Source organism: Camellia sinensis, chromosome 4, assembly GCF_055761805.1.
Source record: "Camellia sinensis isolate YWXY chromosome 4, ASM5576180v1, whole genome shotgun sequence".
Lineage (NCBI taxonomy): Eukaryota > Viridiplantae > Streptophyta > Magnoliopsida > Ericales > Theaceae > Camellia > Camellia sinensis.
Window position 1 is genome coordinate 220084633 of NC_138964.1, and position 21579 is coordinate 220106211.

The window sequence follows — 21579 nt, forward strand, 5'->3', positions numbered from 1 at the left end:
CTGGTTGCTCCTGTGGTGCAGGTTGCTGTTGGGGGTGTGGGTAACCCCTTTGAATTTGTCCTACGAAAGGACCTGCGAAAGGTGCTGGAACTGGTGTTGTGTCTCTTCCATTTGTAGAAAAACCTTTTAAACCCCCGAGTATAAATTCGAATAAGGGATTAGTGAACCCCCTTGTGCCAGGTATGGCTTCGAACATGGGATTCGGAACCATTCTTATGTCATTTCCTTGTACTAGGCCAGTTCCACCAAATTACATGGCTTCACTGTTAAGTACTGAGACATTTTGACCTACAACGGGCCTTGGAACAGGTTCGTACCAAGACTGACTAATTACTAGTTTGTCCATTAGAATGTCCATTAACTTGCATAGGCTGTTTATCTTTAGCCAATCTTTGCTGAGGGACATTCGAAATTTCCTCCATGTGTCTTGCGTTTGTTAGTTAATGGTAATTCATTCGATCCAAAAAGGATGTTGCCCACCTTTCCATTGTGTTCATTAATTGCTGTTCCATTGCATCTATTAAGCCACCCCATGGATTCACTGGCTGAGTAGATGGGACAGTGGATGGTCCAATTCCTTGGTCTCGTCCAATATTACGAACAAATGGTATTTGTTCTGAAGTACTGGTCTGTTCGACCATAGGTTCCGATAAAATAGGAGTTTCCACAGGATGTGTTATCACATTATCCTCTGGATTAGGTATCTCTACCTCTCCTTCCACGCCTTCTTCCAAGCGTTCATTTTCTCCTTGTCTCCTACGTCTAGCCATTTTAAATGTAGTCCCACCGGGCGTGCCAAAAATATATGTTGGCTTTTTGGCTTTCGAAGGTTATTATTGTGATTGCGAGCGTGCTAGCAAGGATCAATTTAGTCCTTACAGAAATTTAATTGCCAATCAATTATCAGACGACTGTGTTTTAGTTCTCTCAACCTCAATGAAGAGGACTTTTACTGGTGGCTTGATTTAGAAGAATTTAAACAGAATACCAATCAAATAAAGAAAATCTGAAGCATTTCACTAAAATGAAAAACTTACAATGATTCGAAGCGACAATCTATTTGAAATTACTCCTATGAATGAAAATGCAGTGCAGAATTTGAAGTACTGGAATGTAAAGAACAGGGTATGTAAAAGTAAAGTAGAATAAGACTGATTTTTTAGATCTGAGTCCGGGCTTTTTCCAGGGCCTTCTCTGCTATTTATACTGCTTAAAGATGACAGTCGAACTGTATTTCCAACCGTCGAACTGCTCCCCCATGATCGCTGATTATGTAGCCTCAAGATTAGCTCCACTATGCCATCATTTGCAGTTAAGCTTCCCTCCTAAATTTAAATTTAAATAAGAGTAACCGCTGATACCACATCACCTTGCATCTCTTTGTTGATCCACTGCTACTCAGATCTCATAACAACCAATATCAACTGCCACGTGTACGATCAGGATCGAAGACTTGAATGGTCTCCCCATATTACCCTTACTTTGCCACACGTCGAATTGTAACTGGCTTGTACAAAATATGCAGCCAACAAAATTCCTCCTTCATATTTTTCAAGGGAGGTGAAGTAGGATTTGTTACCAAACATGTGACGGGAGCAACCACTATCAAGATACCACATGTGTGAGTCACGTGCTTTTAGGTCTGTGTGAACAACTAAATAAGTCAAATCATCTTTTCTCAGCCAAATTTTTTGGTCTTGGTCAATGTCTTGGCGTTGTGAACACCCTCATGAATCTTAGTATTCCGCCTAGACATGTAAGGTTGTCTCCTAACCCAAAAAGTATTTGAATTTCTACCATTTTGAGACACCTTACCAAAACAATTCATAGCAATAAGGACGAATGTGGCCATACCTACCACAGTGATGACAAATAAAAATAGGTTTTACCTCCCTTTTGTTGATCTTACCCCCTTTAGGTAGATGAAGAGAGGGATCGCCCTGGTCTATCTTCAGCTTTCCCTTTGCTTGAGTCTTCAGGTCATGTGAAGTAGAGGCATGTCCCTTGTGAGCTGTCGCACCATAGCCTAGCCCACTTTTGTCACACCCCATTTGTTGAGACCTGAGGATGTCTTCTAAAGATTTGGAACCTTTGTTCCACATGGCAATAGTGGCTCTAGCAATATAGAGTTCTTTATCTTTCTGACAGACTATCTCTTCCAATGTAGCTTGTGACATCTCAAGGCTTTCAAGCTTCTCTTCATATGTGGAATACACTTTCAGAAGTTCATTCCTTTCAGTTTCACATGATAAAAGTTTTCCACATAAGTCTTGCTTGTCACTTGAGATCTTGATGATATTCTGCTTTGCTGCTACAAGTTCTCCTTTTAGCTTAACATTCTCACTTTTACATGCTTTGAGTTTGAGAGAGAGTTTGTCATTGATTTTGGACAAATTTAGAGATTCCTCCTAAAGCTTTTCGTAAGCTTGTTGCAGTTCATCACCATTAATCTCATCATTGTCTTCTGATGTTTTATCATCCTTTTTTTGCTCTTCATTCTCCTTGACCTCATCCAATCTAGCAACTAAGGTAGGAAAGTTGCTGGATGGTGGTGAAGGTGAATCTCCTCTTTCATGAAATTGGCTCAGAATTTCCCATGCATCTTTAGCCTTTGTGCAGTGAGCAACACGTTACTTTTCTTCATCAGAAATTGCTCCACGAATAGTAATCAGGGCTCTCTGATTGCTTGGATTGTCAGCACTTTCTATATCTTCTTCAATGGCATGCTAGCCTTCTGGATCAAAAGCTCTCAGAAAAGCCCTCATTCTGATCTTCCAATACAGGTAGTTATTCCCATCAAAGGTGGGAGCATGATGCAGGTTCTGACCACGAGCTAACTCCGCTGGCTTTGGAAGAGGTTGAGTGAAAGTGGACCAAAATGCCATGAAAGCACGATCCCTGTCTTCTTCGGATTCGGATTCAGATTCAGATTCTTCAGGTTCTTGCTCTGACCCGCTTTCATCATCCCAACTCACAGTGTAGACTTTCTTTTGATTCTTTTTCGAAGGGTATTCAAGGGTAATATGACCAAACCCTTGACATTCACAGCACTTGACCCCTTGCCCGTTTACAATCTTCTTTTCAGTTTTTGGAGCAAGTTTTGGTGGAAAAGTTTTGGGTTTTTCATTACTCTTGTCTTTTGAAATAGGGTCTCTGAAATTAGGCTTCTTTTTCTTCAAATTTTTTTTTAAACTGCTTAGTAAACATAGCCGTCATCTCAGACTCTAAATCAAATTCAGTCTTCGAAGTTTTTGCAGTCTCATGAGCACTAGTGAAAGCCACACTATCTTTTTGTTTTTTCTTTAAAATCTGGTAGGCTTCATAAGTCTGCAAGTTTCCAACCAGCTGATCAAGCTTGAGGGTATCAACATTCTGAGCCTCCTCAATGGTTGTCACTTTTGATTGGAACCTCTCGGGTAGAGACCTCAAAATTTTCCCAACAACTTTAACTTCAGGGATTTTTTCACCGAGTGTGAAACAGGAATTCACGATATCACTAAGTTTTGCATAGAAATCATCAAACGTCTCATCTTCGCGCATAAAAAGGGTTTCAAAGGCGGAGGTGAGACGTTGAAGTTTTGACCTTTTGACAGAAGTAGTACCTTCGTGAATCGTTTCAAGAATGTGCCAAGCCTCTTTTGCTACCTCACACGTGCAGATACGACGAAACTCTTCAGGTGTGACGGAGCAAAACAGGGAATTGAGAGCCTTACTGTTCCAACTTGAATTTTGGTAATCAGTTGTGTCCCATTTATCAAGGGGTTTAGGAATATCAACACCATCAATGGTGACAATAGGTTCACTCCACCCATAGATCACGCAGTGCCAAACTTTCTCATTGATGGATTTTAAAAACGCTCTCATACGAGCTTTCCAATAAGAATAGTTTGTACCATCGAGTAAAGGAGGTCTATGGGTCGAGTTATCTTCACGAATAGAATCCATATCACGAGTCACACAAAATCACACTCCTATAGTTTTGATAAAAACAAAGAGTGACCTGCTCTGATACCAATTGAAAATCCTAAGTGATTCGTGATTAGATCATAATTTAAAATATTCCAATTCCCAAATATTTAAAACACTCAATCTAAATCATCAAGCACTTACGAAAGTGATTTAGATTGTTGTTTTATGAATAAACAATAAATCGACATAAACGATTTTTACGTGGAAAAACCACAATTAAAGAACCTTCAATTGTAATCAAAAACCACGGGTGAAATTCCACTAATCAATCCACTACTGAAGAAAGAAAGATTACAAAGATAATACACAAATTACCCAACTCAGTCAATTTGCCTTCAAATCTTCTGTAACTTTTTCACCAAGCATTCGTCTCGGAACTAATCCACCTGAAGTTGAATCCACAACTTCACTCGTCGAATTAACACTCTTGAATGTGTATTCGATCAACCTCCTTGATGTATGCTTCTCAATTCATGAGTTTAATACTCATTCAATTTTATCAAGGAAAACTCACGAAAAACTCTCCAGAAGAAAACCTTAGAAAACCTCAAAGTATATCTGAAAGAGTAATCCTAGTCTTTGGAGAAAACCAACTACTTATAGAAATCCCGAATTCTGAAGCTCACTCGAGCGAAACTTCTCTCGCTCGAGCGAGAACCTTATCTCGCGTGATTTCCATAAGTGCCTTCGCTCGAGCCACGAAACCTTCGCTCGAGCGAGAAATGAACTTTTTTAGGTTTTATGCAGACGCAGTTCTTCGCTCGAGCCACCAATGCTTTGCCCGAGCGCACATACACCTCTTTCAGGTTTTAAGCCAGACGCAGTCCTTCGCTCGAGCAAGGACTTCATCGCTTGAGCAAGCAACACAAAACAGCACAGAAAATTACAACTCAACCACACAAGCTTGTTCGCGGGTTTGACAAGACTTAGGGACCTAACATACCCCTCATGAGTCAAAATGTGCTACATGAGTGAAGTTGTAAATATTTTAAATTAATGGGAGTAGCTTGGTCATTTTATTGTGATTTGACATCATAAACAATTATTAATCAAAAAAGCTAAAAAGTAACTTTTTACCAACTTCTCAAATCATTTGTCTAAAAAAGCCAAAAGTTTGATTAAAAGCTAAAAAATTACTTTTTACCATCTTCCCAAAATAGGATATATGTTCCCATTTCGTCTATTCTCCTATTCCATACATTCTTCCCAACACCTGTTGTATCGGTCCCATACCTATAATACTGATCTCCATTTGGCATAAACCATTAGAACATTAAAATTTTATTTGATATTTACTTGTTATTAGTGATTGTGTAGCGCGCGAATATATGCCCATTATAAAGTGTCTAATTCAAAATAAGTTAGTGAGGAAATCATACATGTTTTTCGATCATTTGTTTTATTTATTTTTGCAAAAATAAAAAAATAAAAAACAAGTTACGTGAAGTTAAAGAATAAATATAAGAGTTGAATGAGTCATTCTACAATAATATGTATGTTCTTCTAAGGAGGCAAAATATATGTATTTAAATATCTATTGAAACATGTTTAATTTTTGTGTTAAAAAAAAGGTAAATTAGCAGTAGGTTATAATAGTTGGACTTAATTCTCATTAAGTCCTATTGAAAATAAGTCCTAGTAAAACCGTCGCTAAAAATAATTTTTTTGTGACGATTTTCTATATATGTCGCTAAAAATTGATAATTAATGACTTTTTTGTCACGGTTTTTATAAATTGTCGCTAAAACTTGCAATTAGTGACGTTTTTCTGTGACGAAATTTTCAAACTGTCACTGAAAGTTATAAATTAGTGATCTTTTTTGTGACAATTTTTTAAACTGTTGCTAAAATTTATAATTAGTGACATTTTTTGTGACAATTTTCAAACTGTCGTTGAAAACTAACAATTAGTGACGTTTTTAATAGTGTTTAATAAAAAATGTCATTAATTATTATAAAACCTATTAGATAATAACTCCCCTTATTAGGATCTACACGTAAATTCCCCTTTAAAAAAATCATATTTATAAGGCATTTTAAACATTCAAAATTTACAAGTAAAAGCTATTTTGGCCACAACTCAATAAAAAAATATATATATTTGCATGTTTATTTTTTAAATTCAAGGTATTATAGGTTATTAAAAAAATCCATTCATTTTCAACTCTATCTAAAATCTTAAGTTAAACTTCACTTTTTTTTAACGTTCTTAAAAAACATCTAATGTTTGGGAGACCATTGCATGCACATTTAAAATGGTAAATATGTATTTCCTTCACTCTCATAAAATTTTGGTAATGTTTACCATAAAATATCATAATTGTTCTTATCATAAAATATCATAATTTTTCTCAGTACAAAATGTAATAATAAAAACCAGAAAGTATTATAATTTTGCTATTCGCAACTTTAAAGTGCACACCATAAAGTCATTATTTATAAGTTTACTATAAAGTAGCATAACAAATCATAAATATTTTATATTTTTTACCATATAAAATTGTAAATTTTTTTATGATATAAACTTTTTTGATGGTGCATGTTCTCAATGCCCACCTACTATTTTATTCATATACCATAATAAAAATTTAAAATTGCTATGATATTGGTTATATTTGGTGTAGTTTATCGAATCATCTTATAGTTGATTCTTCTTCTTCTTTTGGTAATTTGAAATTTATATGAGAGTATTTGATCTAACTTGCATTTACAACTTCTAACATAGAAATAACTTTAAAAAGGGAGGAATATTTTTACCTTGAGAAAAGCTACACTAAAAAAGTCTATTATCTGTGTGAGTGATTTTCCGATCACACTACCCAACTTAGTATTCAGCTGGAGAACACTGGCAGAATAGATGACACATGGCTGACCTGTAACAGAAAGAGAAGATTCCGGCAGTGGTTCGTCCACCCGGGGGCACTCCGACGATCAAGTCAGTATATCTCTCAAAGATAATCAATAGTGCAAATCTCACTGTTCAGAATATAAATTGCGTACCTTAGACCCACGGGGGTGCCTCTCTTTTATAGCTAACTCAATCCTTGTCCCAACAGGAGCCTAGCTCTAATGGGCTTAGGATTACTATCAATCTTGGATTCCCAGTAGGATTGGGATAAACTCCCTAAGAGTCTTATTCTTTCCCAACTGTAGTCTTCTCATTTTCTAGGACTCTTGTGCCTTATCCGCTTATCTCGGATTCTGATATCTTCGGAGGTAATCTCGGCCTCGCCGAGATAACCTCGGCGTCATGACCAGGACACGTGGCACGTCAACGTCACCTTAGCCATGTGTTGGTACTCAGAAAATATATCCCCACAACTGCCCCCTAGGTTCTATTACCTCGGCATTCTGAGGTGATGGAACCTATATCATTCCTTTCTTCCAGTACGTCGGCTTACAGTATCTCAGCCGAGATCATTATGTTGGCCGACATGTCTTCGTTAAAGAATAAGAATTTTAAGAACCCTTTCACGCGTATGAGCTGTCATACAATAATTCAACCATTTACGACACGCGTCTTTCCTATATTAGATCGTACCTGCGACGTGCCTAAAAATCGTCTCCCGCCTGCGTGCGCCGTCTGACAAAACCGTCCTCCTAGGCGCATTGATGGCCTTTTTGCCGCCGTTTCCAATTTTTAACAAAATTTGTTTCCGTTTTTTGCCCTTTCACTTTTCATTGTCTCTGTTGCTCTCTCTCTCTTTAGCTTTTCTCTCCAAATCCTCCATTGTTCAAACTCTCCTTGCTCTACAACTCGTTCCATTCATCCCTTCCGGCAGATTTTCCATTGTTCTGTTGCCTTTACGACCGTCACCTGATCTCGGCGATCCTCACACCGGCTTCCTTTCTCTGGTAAGTCACCATTCCTCCTGGTTTTCAATTCTTGTTGTGTTTCATGAAATTCTGTTTTATCATTTAGTCGCCATTGCTGTTTTACTCGAATATTTGATTTACGAATCATATATCTGAACATGTTTATTTTATAATTTTGCTCTTTGTCCATGTCTTGAACACTCGCACTGTTCACATGCCTGTTGCTTTCTACTACTGTTCTTGGCCTGATACATTTGTGCAATCTTTTTGTCTTGATTTCTTGATGTCTTCATCACCATTCTTGTTTCTGAAACGGATCCCTGTTTTTCTGTTTTCCATATTCGTTCCTTCAATCTTCATCTCCATAGACTTAGGTTTGGGATTTGTTTGTAGAACCCATAATTTAGGAAAAAACTGAAACCTGCATTTACCTAAGTGTTTGTCGAGGTCCCAATAACCCTTTCAAAACATCTTCTGAAATCTAACCCCTTCGATTAAGCTGATATCATGGGTATGTGGAAACATAGGGTAGACACCCCATCCAAACTAAAATTCTTTAGACAAGAGTTTGAAATCCCAGCCGACGTCCATTTGAGGTTGGCTGGAGATGATGACTTCATCATGCCTACTGATGACTCCATGCCTTTCCCTGTGGTAGCCTTCATTGAGTGTGGACTTCGGCTCCCACTCAACACCCTTTTCCGTGAAATACTTCATTATTACAAGTTGAACCCAATGCAACTTTCCATCAATTCCTATCGAACTATCAATGGTATCATAGCCTTAGCCAAACAAGAAAACGCTAGGATCACGTTAGCCGACATCCAATATTGCTACACTATGTGTGGCCTTAAAAAAGACACTGGCTACGTTTACTACCTCAAGCCGAGGTCTACTGAATACAAAATCATTGCCGACCTCCCTGACTCCAATAAGGGAGCTGGGGATGATTATTTCATTACTTCGGGGAACTGGGAGTTCGCTCCAGATGAAGACCTCCATCTCTTCCCTTTCCTTCGATCAATCTTTGTAAAGGGCAATGGTAAGAGCCCTGCATTCATACCTACTTGTTTTTCAAAGTCTTTCATACTTTATCTATTTCTTAATGTCTATTTTTCTTGCAGCTGTTCCTAAGCCACCAAAAAAACTTTCGCCAATCCTTCATTCTCAGCAAGGATTTGAAGAAACTTTTGGACTTGCTAGTCCATAAACGGAAGGCGTCTCTGCTTCTCAATTTTATTCCAACATACAAGTCAGCTCTGCCCGATGTCCCTAGGAGGAAGAAAAAAAGCCTTTCTCCACCCTCTGCCACAACTCCACAAACCGCGTCCACATCTCGGACAGACCAAGGGTCAACCTCTGATCCAGCTGAGCAACCGTCAACCTCAGCTCCATACTTGATTCCAATATCCCAACGCCGCCGTCAACGCTGAACAATTTCTTCTACCGAGATGGTTCGCCCAAAACCAGTTGCCAAAGATCTCCTAGCTAGCATTCCAACTGATGTTGACACTCAGTCAACACAAACCCAGCCTCCTTCAAAGCCAAAACGAATCAAAAAGGTTCAGCCAAAGGCAAAGGTGCCTCAGATCGATTCTGAGGATACCTTGCCAATTTTCAAACTGGCTCCAAGTGAGAAAACTGTCTCTATCCCTACGAAGAGGTCCGCTGAAACACTTCCATCCGAATCTACCAAATCCAAAAGGCCGAGGTCATCTTCTGCAACGACCTCGGGGTCTAAAAAGCCTGATGCCCCCTGGGCCCCCGAAATCACCTTGGAAGATAAGCCAATCATGGCCAATGATAGCGCTGAGGACATCAACGTTGGCGTAGCCCTCAGTACTGCTCTGCTTCTCCTCGGCAATCTTGACCGAAACGCCAGGTTGAGCGAGTATGAAAATTACGCTCTGATGCTTCAACGTTCTGTTCAAGTTAGTGTCCTTATCTGGCAATTTTTCTCTTTCCTGTACTTTAGAAGATTTTGCAATAATTTTTGTCTTGTGTTTTTTTTCAAGCCATCCAGCATGCCCATTCTTTCTCTGTTCAATCTTTTGAAAATCGAGAGAAGTTGGCCGAGATGAAGTGGGAGTTCTCTACTCTTCAAAAAGCCAACAAAAGCCTTCAATTAAAAATGAAGAAGTTAGAGGACCAGGCTGAAGCTGCCATAAAGGCTCAGACCGATGCCGAAGAGAAGTTTGATTCTGCTGAGGCCATTAGGAAGGTTGTTGAGTCCCAAAAAAGAGAGGCCGAGGAGAAGATGGTCCAGGCCTAAAAAGAGCTGTAGGAGGCCTTGGCTACCAAGGAGACTGAAATCAAGGATGCTAACGAGAAGGCGTATGCTTAGGGCATGGCCGATGTCACGGAGGCCTATGAAAAGCAAGTGAAGGAGGCATGCAACAAGGGTTTCACCCTTGGTTGGATGTCCCTTCTAAAAAAGCTTAATGCCCCTGAGGACTCGCCTTTGAGAAATGCCGACGCCATTCCTCTTCCGTTCCCTCCAACTCCAACTCCAGCTCAATCTGATGATGGCTCCGACTCTGAGGAGGAGACCTTGGTGAGAAAGCCAAAGGATGCTGATGGGGCCAAGTCCCCTTTTCAAAATGAGCAAGTCCTAGACTTGACTCAAGATGAAGAGGGTGACGAGGTTCTCAAAGATCCTGCTCCTAAGAAGACATCAGCCGACGTCACTTTTGCCGACAAGAGCCTTGACGAAACCCTTGCCCAAATTGATGCCGAGCTCGCGGAGGAAAAGGCTGCCAAGGCGTCCTCTCAACAATCGTCTGAACTTCAAACTCAACCAACTCCTACTGCTGAGGAGCCTTAGCCTTATGTTTTTCCCTTCTTTTTCTGTACTTTGTTTTTCTTTTTTGAAGTACTGTAAACTTCTTCACATTGCCGATGTGTTTTTAATACAACAACTCTTTTGCTTTTGAATACTTGCATGCTTGCTTTGTATGCCTCCATACTTGGAATATTTTTGCATATCTTTAATATATACTTCAATCCTCGTGCATTCTTCTCGGGGTGACACACCTCGGTTATACAAACTGATGTTTTACCTCGGCAAGTACCCAAGTACTTTTCTTGGCATAACCTTGGTTTCATCTTGTAAATTTTTTCATAAAATTTCAACAAGTGTTTAACATTGGCTTAACTTTAACTTGTAAATTGTCCACAAATTTCAACAAGTGTTTAAGCAATGATTTTGGTTTAACTTCAACTTGTAAATTGTCTACAAATTTCAACAAGTGTTAAACAATGATTTCGGTTTAACTTCAACTTGTAAATTGTCCACAAATTTAACAAATTTCAACAAGTGTTAAACAATGATGTCGGTTTAACTTCAACTTGTAAATTATCCACAAATTTCAACAAGTGTTAAACAATGATTTCAGTTTAACTTCAACTTGTAAATTGTCCACAAATTTCAACAAGTGTTAAACAATGATTTCAGTTTAACTTCAACTTGTAAATTGTCCACAAATTTCAACAAGTGTTAAACAATGATGTCGGTTTAACTTCAATTTGTAAATTGTCCACAAATTTCAACAAGTCTTAAACAATGATTTCGGTTTAACTTCAACTTGTAAATTGTCCACAAATTTCAACAAGTGTTAAACAATGATTTCGCCTCTCTCTGCCCCTTCATGTGAACCTAAGTTTTACTTGGGTTCTCATTATACATGTATTCTAGAGACAATGTCAAATATATTGAAAAGAAAACCAAGCTAAATCTTTATTTATTTATTTCGGCAAATGACAAAAGAACAAAGGAATTCTAATGATAGAAAAATTTAAAATTATAAGTGTTCCAAGGCCTTGGCAACTCTTTGCCCTCACTATCTTCAAGCCGATAAGCCCCATTACCCAGTACCGAGATTATTCTGTAGGGTCCTTCCCAATTTGGGCCAAGCTTCCCTTCTCTGGGATCCTTTTTGTTGCCGACGACTTTTCTCAAGACCAGGTCGCCGACTTGGAACTCCATTGGGTTAACCCTCTTGTTATAAGCTCTGGCAAGCTGCTGCTGGTACGCTGCAAGCTGAATCGCAGCTTTCTCCCTTCGTTCTTCTAGAAGATCCAGATCTCGGGCTAAGAGTACATCATTAGTTCTGTTTTCTACTCCCTGGGTTCTGATTCCTGTGATGCCGACCGCCAGCGGAATAACTGTTTCTGTGCCATAAGCCATGGCAAAGGAGGATTCCCCTGTTGATCTTCTCGGCGTAGTTTGATATGCCTAGAGTATATTGGGCAATTCGTCTACCCACTTTCCTTTCGCTGCCTGCAGCCTCTTCTTTATCCCATCCAGAATTACTTTGTTGGATACTTCTGCTTGTCCATTGCTTTGTGGAAAGCTTGGGGTTGAAAAGTAGTTCTTGATCTTGAACTTTGCACAGAAGTTCTTGATTAGTTTACTGTCAAATTGAGTTCCATTGTCTGCAACAATTGCTCTTGGAATCCTAAACCTGGTGATAATGTTCTTCCAAATCAAGTTCTTTACATCCACATCTCGGATCTTGGCAAGAGGTTCAGCTTCTATCCATTTAGTGAAGTAATTTGTTGCTACCAGCAAGTACTTCCTTTGTCCAGTTACTTGGGGCAGTTGCCCGACGAGATCCATGCCCCATTGGGTAAATGGCTAAGGACTGGATACAGGGTTCAAGTTTGCTGCTGGCTGGTGTATCAGAGGTGCAAACCTTTGGCATTGTTCACACTTCTTTACATAGGCTTCTGCATCTTTCTGCATGTAAGGCCACTAATACCCTTGGGTGATGGCCCTATGAGCGAGTGATCTGCCTCCAGCATGGCTTCCACAAATTCCTTCATATATTTCATATAAAAAATCTTTGACTTGTAAAGGGTGTACGCACCTTAAAAGGGGTCCAGTGAAGGATCTTCTGCAGAGATGCCCCTCTGCTATCAGACTGAATCTTGCCGACTTCAATCTGATCTTGTGTGCCTCTTTGTGAAAATCTGGCAGCTTCTCTTTTTTTAGGAATGCAACAATTACATCCATCTAGCTTGGTCTCATGTCCACGCATATTGCTTCATGCTCTGTGGATAGTGGCTTGACGTTCGGGCCCGACAAATAGTCGATCATTATTGTCCTTGCTTTTCCAGGTTGTATTGTACTAGCTAGGTAGGCCAACGCATCAGCGTGGCTGTTATCATCTCGGCTAACCTGAAGTAGTCGGCAGTTCTAAAACAAGACTGCCAGCCTGATGACCTCATTTGCGTAGGCCGACATCCGTTCATCTCGGGCAGCAAACTCGCCCGTTGTCTGGTTGACAATGAGCTGGGAGTCGCAGAAGACTATTACCTCGTCTGCCTCTGCTGCTACTGCTAGCTTCAGTCCTGCAATCAATGCTTCATACTCTGCTTCGTTGTTTGAGGCTTTGAACCCCAAACGAATGGACTGTTCCACTATCTGTCCATCTGGAGATAGCACTACTCCTACCCCCGCTCCCTGTTGGTTTGAACTCCCATCAACGAACATTCGAAAGGAGTCACCGATGTAAATGCTGCAGGGTCTGAGTTTTTCCTCTTTTCTTTATTCTTTCACATTTGGCTGAGCTTCTCCTTGCTTGTTTGGACATCGTTCACCCTGGCTCAACGGAGCCCGATGTTCGATGGATTCTGGCGTAAACTCGGCCACGAAGTCGGCCAGAACCTGGCCTTTGATTGCTATCCTTGGTCTGTACTCTAGGTCATACTGGCCTAGGGTGACTGCCTACTTGGCTATTCTTCTTGTCAGGTCTCCTTATTGCAGTAAGGACTTCAAGGGGTGTTCTGTTAGCACCACAATTTTATGAGCTTGGAAGTAATGGTTTAACTTCTTTGAAGCCATTACCAAAGCCAGTGCCAATTTTTCTAAGGGTAGATACCTCGTTTCTGCATCGGCCAGGGTTTTGCTTACATAGTAAACAGCCCTTTATTCCCCTTTGCCTTCTCGGACTACTACTGCGCTTATCGTATGCTCTGAAACGGCTAAGTATAAAAATAGCTCCTCTCTAGGTTCTGGATTTGAAAGGACTAGAGCTGTGGTCAGATACTTTTTTAGGTCGGCCAAGGCGGTCTCGCATTCTTCAGTCCACAGGAAGTCTGTGGCTTTCTTCACTAAGTTGAAGAAAGGTTTGCACTTGTTTGAGCTTCTGGTGATGAATCTATTCAGGGCTTTGGCCCTTCCAGTTAGCATCTGCACTTGTTTTGCCGACGTCGGGCTCTTCAACTCTAAGATGGCCTTGATCTGATCTGGGCTGGCCTCGATGCCCCTTCTGGTCACCAGGTGTCCTAGAAACTTACCAGATCTAACTCCAAATGCACACTTCGATGCATTGAGTCGGAGCCGATATGTTTTAAGGATTTCGAAGACTGCTTTTAGATCGGCGAGATAACCCTCAGGCTCCTTGGTCTTAACGACCATGTCGTCGATGTAGACTTCTACTGTTCGGCCAATCAGGTGTTTGAACATTTTGGTGACTAGCCTTTGGTAAGTTACTCCTACATTTTTTGACCCGAAAGGCATTACTCTATAACAGTACAGGCCTTTTGGGGTGATGAACGCGGTCTTCTCTTCGTCTGGGGGGTACATGGCTATCTGGTGGTACCCTTTGTAGGCATCTAGGAAGCTCATTCTTCCATGCCCTGAAGTGGCATCTACTAGCTAGTCAATCTTGGGTAGAGGAAAGCTGTCATTGGGACAGGCTTTGTTGAGGCTGGTAAAGTCTACGCAGACCCTCCATTTACCGTTCTTCTTCTTTACCACACTGTATTGGATAGCCATGTCGGGTAGTGAATTTCTTTAATGGCCCTGGCCTCCAGAAGTCTGTCTACTTATTCCTCTACTGCTTCGACGTGCATCAACGTCGGTCTTCTGGCTCGTTGAATTACAGGTTTGGCCGACCTGTCAACATTCAGTTTGTGGCAAGTGACCTCGGGGTCAATGCCAAGCATTTTGTAAGGTGTCCAAGCCAACACCTCAATATTTGCTCTCAATAAAGCTTCCAACTCTTTTTCCTCTTCTTCGGCTAAGCCCGAGCCGAGAAGAAAGAAGGGTTCTTCATCCCCATCCTGGACGAGGATTTTCTTCAGTGCCTCTTCGCTCTTCTCGGCTGGCTCCTTACCGACGTCTTCTAGGACTGCCACGTCCTCATCTTCAATTTCTGCCTTTTCTGGCTCTCGTATGCTGCAGGTAGATTTCATTGCTGCCATGGAGTAATTCTTCGCCTGCAGCTGATCGCCTCTGACTTCCTCTATCCCATGTTCTGTTGGGAATCGCAATAGTTGATGCAATGTTGAGGAATTGCCCCCATTGCATGCAACCATGGCCTTCCCAAGATGATGTTGTAAGGGGAGGGTGTGTCGATTACGGTGAACTCTGTTGTTACCTTCCTGGTGCCCATCTGTACCTCTAAGCTGGTTGTTCCCAGTGGCCATGTCGGCGTTCCATTGAACCGGACCATTGGGCTATTAGATTGCTCCATATCGTCTGGGTGAAGGCCGAGCTCCTTGTAACATCGAACGTACATGATGTCGCAAGAGCTGCCTTGGTCAATCAGGATGCGTTTTACTTGGCACTCCCCAACTTGGAGGGATACTACCAAGGCATCATTATGCGAATGCTGTACCATTTCAAGGTCAGCTTCTGAAAAGGACACTACTGGTCCTTGGCGCTCCTCTGCCCGATGTCTCTTTTTCCTGACTTGATAGACATGTTGCAGGTGCTTCACCTTCTAGGTTTCCCCCATAATTTCATTCTTGTTGACCTTCGAGTGAATCACATTGACTACCTGAGGTCCTCCTGCCTAAGGTTGTGGTGCTGGGGGAGGCGGAGCTGCTACCGCCTGAGGCAATCTTGCCTGTTCTTCCCTTGTCCTAGCCTCATCGATGAGGTCTCTCAGATGGCCTTGCCTCACCAGTTCTTTCAAGTGTGTTTTCAGGGCTCTACAACCCTGAGTCGTGTGCCCATCTTCGTTGTGGTAAGCATAATGTCTGCTAACTTTCCTTCCCATAAACTCTCTTGGTGCCTTCGCTGGTGTTCTAAAATAGGGTTGGTTCCGAATCCGTTCCAGGACTTTAGGAATCGGGATTCGGAACACAGTCGTTACTGTTTGTGTGGCCCTCAGTTCTGCTTCTTGTTTGCTTGATCCATTGTTACCTCGGCCTCGTTTCGACGAGCCGTTTCCTTTCTCTTACTTTATCTCCTTAGTCCCCGACATGTCTTCTTCGGCTCAGGCATACTTCTCGATTCTCGCCATGAGCTCTTCCATACTTTTTGGCAGTGTCTTTGCCAAAGACTTTCGTAGTGGACAGTTGTCTTTCAGGCCGTTCTTGAAAGATACGACCACCACCTCTTGATTACATTCGGGTATTCGATTGAACACCTCATAGTATCTTTTTGCATAGGCTCTAAGGCCTTCATCCTTGCTGATCTTCAAGGCCATCAATGCATCCACCCTTAATGGCTGCAGCTTGTTTGTCACGAACCTGGCCATGAACATTTCGGCCAGGCCTTCCCAAGTCTTTACGCTTCCCTTTGGTAATTTGTGGAACCAATCTGATGTAATCTCTCCGAAAGATGAGGGGAACACTTTGCAAAGCAACGACTCGTTCCCACTATACAATGCCATTGAGTTCAAATATAGTCCAACGTAGAAGTTGGGGTCTGACTTACCATCGTATATTTGAAATCTCGGCATACTGAATCTCTTCGGTGCCTCAAACCTGTCCAATTCCACGGAGAATGGTGTCCTCGGCTTATCTGGGGAGGTTACCTCGGCGTCGGCATTCTGTTGCTTCCTCTTGAAGTAATCTCTTAAGTCCTCGTTCGTCCGCCCAGGAGCTCGGCTATCTCATGCTTTCAGTCTTTTTGGTGCACTACTTTCAGCTTCGTGGTGAGCCCTTTTCGACCCTTCTCCATGAGTTGTATCGAAGCACAGTGCCTGCCCCTGAACATGCCGATGTCCTTTGGGGTCTGCCTCCTTTGTGTGATGCGTCCTCCGTGATTCTTCTCTTCTTGACTCTCTTCGTCCGACTTTCCTAGAAGGTCGGTGAGAGTATCTTTCGCTCCTGTTGTGCTGAGGGGCTACGGGGATTGTTTTCTACCCTCCTTTCTAGGTATTGATCGCTGGAATCAACGTGTCATGCAGTGGGAACGGTGGCTGCATGACGTTATTTTGCATCATGAAATTGACGACCGACTGCAGGTCTACCAATTTGTTTGCCATCTCTTTTACCTCTTCGTCCCTCCGCAGGCACCCATCATTCCAAACCTGGAGGTCATCCTCGTTGTAGTATCCACTTCGATCTGGTTTCTTTGGTGCGTCGCCAGTCTGGCCGACGTCTTTCACTCCGTGATTCTGGTCACGAGTTTCTACGTTGCATTCGTCTCCTGTGATATCAAGGTCAACAGGTCTCTTACTCCCAGCAGGAGTGTCGTCCCCAATCTTTTCCTTCTGTCCGTTACCGGCCATCTATTCTCCTTTCTTTCCCACAAACAGTGCCAAATTGTATGAGTGATTTTCCGATCACACTGCCCAACTTAGTATTCAGCTGGAGAACACTGGCAGAATAGATGACACCTGGCTGACCTGTAACAGAAAGAGAAGATTCCGGCGGTGGTTCGTCCACCCGGGGGCACTCCGATGATCAAGTCAGTATATCTCTCAAAGATAATCAATAGTGTAAATCTCACTATTCAGAATATAAATTGCGTACCTTAGACCCGCGGGGGTGCCTCTCTTTTACAGTTAACTCAATCCTTGTCCCAACAGGAGCCTAGCTCTAATGGACTTAGGATTACTATCAATCTTGGACTCCCAGTACGATTGGGATAAACTCCATAAGAGTCTTATCCTTTCCCAACTGTAGTCTTCCCCTTTTCTAGGACTCTTGTGCCTTATCCGCTTATCTCGAATTCCGATATCTTCGAAGGTAACCTTGGCCTTGCCAAGATAACCTCGGCGTCATGACCAGGACACGTGGCACCTCGACTGACACGTCGTCGTCACCTTAGCCATTTGTTGGTACTCAGAAAATATATTCCCACATTATCCAACCATTATCGTCATAATTTATCCAAATTATTATTAAAGATATATATATATATATATTATATATATTTACTTGGGAACTATTATTAAAGATAAACAATTGATTTTGTGAAATCTAAGGGTCAAAAACGTTAAATCTACCTATCTACTTGCAATAAGATTTTCATAATCTTATAATTCAAAAAATCATCACAAATATATTTGTTTGTTTTATCTCATACTTTAGCTAAAAAGCCAACAAGTTACTAAAATCGCAAGTGATATACATTTCTATTGCTATAAATATAAAAACATTTTGAAATTTTAAAATACTTAATATTACAAGTGTTTTAATCTCATTGGGTCAAATATTTAACTATAAATTTTAGAAAAAGAAATTAAACTCATGTGTTTTAAATATTTTTTTGTTCATATTATTTTTTGCATTAGAGATCATTGACTATAAATTTAAAACATTTTAAAGCAGCTATTCTAAACTTATTTCCTTATTCATTTGTAATAGGACAGTCAAAACCCCAATTAACTAATTTTGGTTATCAAATTTTAACTTAAGAACTAAAACTGTTAAATCAATTTTTCTTTACTGAATCATGGTAAACGATAATATAAGGTAAAGAACTCATGGAAAATATAAGTGTTATCTAAATCGAGAAAAGAAAAAAATATAAATAATTATTGCAAAGAAAAAAATATAACTTCACAAAAAAAAATAATATATCACAAAAAAGTTGTAACCTTTTTTAATAATAACGTGGTGTATACCATAATGTTTTTCAAAACAAACCTTTGTAATAATAAAACAAGGTAAAATAATTAAATTAATACATGACTATAAAGTTGTGTTTATACCATTTTCAAACATCTTCTCAATTTTATAATTTATAATACCGCCTAAGTGTTATTCAAAAGTAGAAAAAAACCAGTAGTTATTGCATTAAAATTTCAAACATCTTCAAGATTTATAATTCAAACACTGTCTAAATATTATTCAAACCTAGAAAAATAGAAAAAATAGTTATTGCATTAAAAAAATAAATGATAAATTATACTCATATATTTTGAGATTTGAAAAAAAAATATAATGGAAAAATAACACCACGATTTCTTTTTATGATTTTGTAATAGTTTTACACTTTTGACATTTTATTATTATACTAACATTTTGTCAATATGGTTAAAGCAACCTAAAAAATAATGATAATGATGAATATATATTGAAATAAACGAATATAAATATATATGTTTTAATAGAAAATATATGATAACATAATTTTTTTATTTATATAACTAACAAATTATTGATGATGAATAATGAAAAATAGTCTAAATATTACGTAAGTTAAAACTTTGAAAAAAATCAGTATAATTATTTAAAAAATATATATAGTTAATTGTATATTTTTTAAGCATCAAGAAATGTGAATATAATTTATTAAAAATAAATAAATATAATGTAATAAAATGGTTTCTGAGTAATTTTGATAACTGAAATATAAGACAACGCGTATGAGATGACATGTGAGCAGGGGCGGAGGTGACATGTGAGCAGGGGCGGAGGGAGCTTGGGCTCAGGGGTTTACGTGCCCCCTGACTTTTGCAATTATTATTTTTTTTTTAGTGTGTCCTATTTAGGGGTGAGCAGCGGATATATCGATCCGTCAAAACTGACCGAATCGAACCAATCCGCCGCATTTTGGACGGATGCGTGATGACGAGCGGACGGTTGGGGATTGATTTTCTCCAATCCGCCAATTTAGCGGACGGATGGCGGATTTGAGATTCCTTTGGCCGTAACCGAACCGTCAAACCGCGAGCACCCATAATAATTTATAAAATTTTATGTTTTCAATTTGTTCAAATATTTTGTTTGTGTTTTCAATTGAAAAAAAGTTTTTAACTTAAATATATTTTTTGAATTGAAAAAAAATAAACATATTATTTATATATATTTTTTGGTTTTTAAATGTAACTCTAAAAATAATAAATAGAAAATATGATATATGTTGGTTGGTTTTTGTTTTCAAAAACATATATAAATGTAACAATACAGAGACATACAATCTCTACTACTGCTCTGTTCATAGTTTTGGTGGTTTGAATTGTTATTATATTTTAAGAACCACAGATTGTAATACTTTATGTGGATGAATCATGCTGTGATTGTAATATGTGGATGAGGCATGCAGTGATTGTGATATTCTAAAGTTTCAAACTTTCTTTTTTTGGGTGAGGCATACAGTGATTGTAATATTTTTTTAAGTCATTGGGTGTCATATATATATATATATATATATATATATATTTTAGGAAGTGTATAAGTTGAATTATGTTGAAAATTTATAAAAGTTTAAATCGCCAAATCGATTCGCATCCATCCGCCAAACTGCCAATCCGCTCAATCCACATCCGCCAGATTGGCGGACGGATGCGGATTGACTTTCTCCAATTCGCCAATCTGATGGACGGATGGCGGATTGGAGGTTTCGTGGCCGTAACCAACCCGCGCCCACCCCTAGTCCTGCCTTTCACTCTCACACACACATTCAAAACCACTAACCCACTCACACACACACACACCACAAGCTAGAAGAACCCACGTTTGTTTTTTTATTTTTTTATTTTTTTTTGGGAATCTAAATCCCAATCAAATATCGATACACAATTTTTTTTTAGATGAGTGCACACAACTCCAATTACAACAAGGTTAAAACTCTAAAACCCTGTAAGTGTATAAAAAATTTTATTTTTTTTATTTATTTACAGTACTTGTGAAGTATCTTCATATTTTCTTTGTCTTCTTTGTCTCCCTTTGTTGTTATGTAATTTACCAACTCGCGATTCACCAAATTAGGATCACACAACACAAATTTGGGACCACACTATAACCTTGGTATTTTCTCTTTATTGTTTACGAGTAATTTTATTATTATTTTTTTAACTTTTAAATAAAAATTATGAGTATTAATTTATAATTATTTGTTAAGTTTTGATTTGTTATTATTTATGTTAAAATAAGAGATTTTGATATGCTAAAATTAGGAATCTTAATTTGTGGTGATTTATATTAAAATTAGGGACTTTAGTTTGTTGTTGTTTGTGCTAAAATTAGGGATTTGATTTGTGCTAAAATTAAAAATATTAATTTGTGGTGATTAATATTTAAATTAGGGATTTTGATTTGTTATAATTTGTGCTAAAATTAAAAATTTTGATTTGTTGTGATTTGTGCTAATTTAAGTTTTTTTATTTGTATTAAAATTGAAGATTTTGATTTGTGGGGGGTTTGAGATTTTAATTATGAATTTTTATTTTGATTTTTAGTTTTTTCAAACAGGCATGGAGAAATATTTCAAAAGAAAATCAAAGTGGGAATCATCTCTTTCTCAAGAAAAATATGAAAATTATTCTTCCGCAAAACAAAGTCGCATAGAAATCAACTTAGTATACCTTCCTGCAAATCCAGGACTACGGCCTTGGATTATGGACTATAATGTTATTGATTGGAGAAGAAAAAATTTGAGATTGTAATTAATGGGTGTCCCCCCTATATTAAATTCCTGGCTCCGCCACTGCATGTGAGGATTGTAATGTAAAGAGATAATAATGATAGCAACCAAAGGGGCAATGAGGTAATTTCGGCAAGGCAAAAATTTTGTCCATCGATATTTTTGCTTTATATTGGGTGATTTGAGAAATTGATTAAAAATAATTTTTTTTTTTATTTTTTAAAGATTTTTTTTTTATG